A 5,045-nucleotide genomic window follows, 5' to 3' on the forward strand; every position below is an offset into this window, starting at 1 on the left:
TCCCGCAAAGTGCATCCTCCATGGGGCAAAACTAAAGGAAGCCGGAAGGCGAGGAACCCAGTGGGCAAACACGTTCGAATACCCCAACTGGTGGATGAATCTGTCAGTACTACCAACAGAGACGTCCAATTGTGCAGCGAGGTGTTTGTGATCTGTCGAACACCTCAAATGAGAATGTCCATACGTTCCAACATTGCAGGAGTCACAGTTGGGTGTGACCGACCGGCACGCGAGAGTTCGCCCAAGTTTGCACGCCACGCGGGATAGCCGCATGGTCTCAGGCGCCTTGTCACGGTTCGCGCGGCTCACCCCATCGGAGGTGCGAGTCCTCTCTCGGGCATGGGTGTGTGTGTGTTGTCCTTAGCGTAAGTTAGTCTACGTTAGATTAAGCCTGGGTACCGATGACGCCAGCAGTTTGGTCCCATAGGAACTTACCACAAATTTCCAAATTTTTTCCAAGTTTGTGCGACGTTGTTGCGATTGTGACAGACCATTCGCAAACGATTCACCGTGCTTTTGTTCAATCCAGGTCTCCGTAGACATTCTGCAAACGTCTATGAATATATGTGATGCTCTGGTTTTCCGCCAAAAGAAACGCAATCACAGCTCTCTGCTTGGAACACACTTCCGTTACAGCCGTCACTTTGAAAAAAAATATGTTGCGTTAGTCACCGGACGCCCTTCCTACACTTAAGAAAGGTGTAAAGGGACAGGGTAACAAATAATGGCGTCATGACACGTGTTACTGTAGAACACATTAAGCTCTGTTCGGTCTAATTGTGTAGCGTTAATAAAAATCGTCGTTACTCTGGAGTCGCTTCCGTTGTACCCTCTCTGGCCTGGATGGATGCCTGTTTTGTTGGGAATTGTGTCACAAAGCTGTTGTATCCTATTCTGAGGCTAGCTGGTCCATAAATTTTGTAACTGATTCTTAATATCCTGGATGATGACATTGGGACACAGTTGACATTCGAGCTAATACCACATATGTCCTATTGTGGAGCGGTCTGGAGAAATTGTTGGCCATCTCAGCATCATGCAGACTGCTCATGGAGACAAGAGCAATTTGGGGCAGCATTGTGCTGTTGAAAAATGATAACAGGATACTGTCGCATGAGAAAAAATACATGAGGATACAGGACATCCGTGGCGTACAGTTGTGCCATTAGAGTTTCCTTTGTCACTACCAGCCGGACCTGAAGTCATACCAGACGGCTCCCCACACCATGACGTCAGGAGTAGCACCGCTGTCCCTCTCGAAAAAATTGGGAGAATGGTACCTCTCCCCATGCCGCCACCACAGTCACCGAAGATGGTCGTCCAAGATTCATCCCTGAACACAACGCGACGCCATTTGTCAGCAGTCCATGTCTCCAGACACAGTACCACTCCAACCACAATGGCTTGTGCTGTGGTGTTAAACAGCAGCGTATGCATGGGACGTACTTCACTAGTTGGTCTGTTACTAATCTCAGATCAATGGTGTGGGATCACACAGAATGTTGATAGGAGTCCATCACTTGTTCTCTGATGGCTGGGGTTACAATACGCTTGGTGCAGAATACAGCACTCCTCTCTTATGGTGCTCAGATATGGTCGACTGGAACCTTGATGGCAACTATGACAGACCACACATTCGCATGCAGTCCAGTATCGGGCCATTGTCAAATCCGAGTGCCCCCCAAATTTGGATATTGCTCGATTCCACCAGCTGACCAAATAGAGATCCAAAATGAGACCCTTTTCAAATTCTGCTGGGCGCTGATAACGCTTACACGAGTAGGCAGCATCTCTGTGTCATTCACAGTGATCGTTCAAGATCTGATACTGTTCACAATCTTTATATACCCTAACAGGCATGATAACAACACTAAACACGAATAATACTAATGCACAGTTGTGGCCATTCCATCTGCCACAGAGAACTGCAACTCTAATCATTTATATACGATCCGATGGTGAGTACTTGTATGTGATTAAGTTGACATCCAACCATGTCTTCTGGGTGCTACATTCTTTCTCTTAGGCAGTGTAGATTAGTATGTGTTTAACGTACACTCCTAAGACAAAACAAACGACGCACGGCGAAGGATTCATGCAAACTGGTCACAAATTGATATTCATAAATGTATCGGCGGATAATACAAATTTGTGAACCTTGGCGGTCGATAGATGAATGTGTGACGCTACAGCACAGTTTCACCGCGCAGCTGGCAAGGATTATAAACAGAGCACACGTCGATACCAGTGCATAAACTCCCTGTGAATTTTATTCCTTGTATTCAGTTGGACATAACAAGGCCTCGCTGACAGGCGCTTGAACATTTATGCAGATGTCAGCATTTGAGAGAAGATATGTAGTTGCCCTCGAAGAAGCTGGCCGGAGTAATCGGCGAATCGTTCGCCATTTGAATACAATCGTGGCCGCTATTCGACGATATCGGCAGGAATGGGTGAACTAGGGCCAAACACAGCGTCAAGGTGGTCACCTAGAGAGACGATAGAATTTGAGGACCGAGCAATTACCAGAGAGCACTCAGAGCCCCGGATTCATCACTGTCATCAGTCAGACATGCAACAGGTGCTTCAGTGACCACAGGCAGGCCTCGCCCAGGAAGAAGTTGTACTAACCAGGTGTTGTCACTCACTACTTACATTGAGGCGGGATTCCAGAGAAAACTGAAAACATCAGTCACCTTTATTGACCTCTCAGCAGCTTACGACACTGTGTGGAGAGAAGGCATCATGTACAAAATTCTTCGAGTAATTCCTTGCAATAGGTGGCTTACAGAAAGAGTACTGAGCTCACGGTGCCCCTTGCACCGACTACCATTGACCTTTGTACACCAGCAAGAACGATTACACATTCGGCTAGGAATCACATTGACTGAGGTAGAAGTGTCTTCAGTGATGATCTCGCTTCGAGCTGTGCCCCGATGACCGGCGAAGAGGTGTCTGGAGACGCCACTGGCAGTGGTGGGATACCAACATGACTGTATGCCGACACAGGGCCCGACACCCAGGAGTCATGGTCTGGGGTGCCATTTCAGTTCACAGCAGGACCGCTTCGGTTGTCATCCACAGCGCACCGGCGCGTTGGCGATAACCTACGTCCCGTTTCGTTGCCCTTATGGAAAACCATCCTGGACTCACATCTCAGCAAGATGATGCGTTCCCGCTCATCACGAGAGTTTCTGTCGCTTGTGTTCGTGCTTTTTTTTTTTTTTTTTGGAAAATTATGGGCTAGGCCTTCCAACTAGCTCGGGATCTTTACGGTCTATCGCACCAAATGGACAGAATTTGGCACGATATCCCTCAGGGGCAGGTCCAACAACTCTATCAATCATTGACAAGTCAAATAACTGCTTCCATAAGGGCCAGAGGTGGACCAACGCTTCATTGATTTACCCAATTTGTGACGCTCTTTCTCTTGACTAAATCATCCAATTTTTCTGAAATTGTAAGCATTTGTTCGTCTGTACATGTATATTACATCTAACGATTTCTGTCCCATTAGGGTAATTCCTTCGTAGTGTTTCTTTTTCTTTGTCTTAGAGCGTACAATTCTGCTCTAGATTAAAATATTTTTTATGGTTGATTGGTTTGACAGTTTTATAATTTAAAATGTTTGTGCAGTAATTGTTGATAGATATCAGTGTCAGTCAAAAACTAGACTTCACACGATGTCGTGCAATGCTACACTGAACTCATGACGTCAAGACATACAATTTGATACCCTCATTTATAACACGGGTCCACCAGGTGCAGTTTTATTCAAATGGGGGCAAATGGCTCTAAGCACTATGGGACTTAACATCTGAGGTCATCAGTCCTCTAGACTTAGAACTACTTAAACCCTGACTAACCTAATGATATCACACACAACCATGCCCGAGGCAAGATTCGAACCTGCGACCGTAGCAGCAGCGCGGTTCCAGATGAAGCGTCTAGAAACGCTCGGCCACAGCGGCCGGCGCAATTTTATTATTTTCCTGTAATATTGCGAGTCATCTTTCGTAGCTGCAAAGTAACACTTTCGACAGTTTGGCAATGCACCCAACGTCTGTTCACGCACCGGGATCTCTTCTTCCTTTAACTGCGCCCGCCGGCCATTTATCTCCAGAATTGTTCAGGGCGATCCCAGTTGAACAGGCAGGCCTCGCCCAGGAAGAAGTTGTACTAACCAGGTGTTGTCACTCACTACTTACACTGAGGCGGGATTCCAGAGAAAACTGAAAACATCAGTCACCTTTATTGACCTCTCAGCAGCTTACGACACTGTGTGGAGAGAAGGCATCATGTACAAAATTCTTCGAGTAATTCCTTGCAAATCTATTGCACGCTTAATAGACAGCATGCTCAATGATAGGGTGTTCCAAATAAGTATGGACACTGACTACAGCTTCATAAAAAAAAATTAAAGAATGGCTTACCACAAGGATCAGTGCTCGCACCACTGCTGTTTAGCCTCTATATTGCAGATCTGCCGGAAACACAATCAAGAAAGTTCGGGTATGCTGACGATTGGGTCCTCGCTACAAGATGTAGCACAATTGACGCATCTGAGGATATCCTAACGAAAGACCTGAAGATAATGGGTGGATATTTCCGTAAGTGGACACTACAACCAAATGCTTCCAAAACAGAGGTTAGTCAACAACAAACTCGCTGGAAAGGAACTCAACATTCGATTTCAAAACACCGTTCTCAGGCATAATAAAACTCTGAAGTACTTGGGCATGACGCTGGACAGAACACTATCTTTTAAAGAGCACCTAACAAAGACTGCCGAAAAATTAAAGACAAAAAACAACATTATTCAAAAGCTCTGTGGTAATATCTGGGGAGCAACGGCCTCCACTCTCCGCACCTCTGCTTTAGCAATTGTATTCTCGGCTGCCGAATACTGTGCTCCGATTTGGCTAAACAGCCCACATGTAAAAAAGGTGGATGTCCAGTTGCACAACACTCTAAGGATGATTCCTGGAGTAATTAAAGCCACTCCAACGCTATGGCTCCCAATACTGAGGCACATCCCACCGCCA

Source organism: Schistocerca cancellata, chromosome 1 (assembly GCF_023864275.1).
Source record: "Schistocerca cancellata isolate TAMUIC-IGC-003103 chromosome 1, iqSchCanc2.1, whole genome shotgun sequence".
Lineage (NCBI taxonomy): Eukaryota > Metazoa > Arthropoda > Insecta > Orthoptera > Acrididae > Schistocerca > Schistocerca cancellata.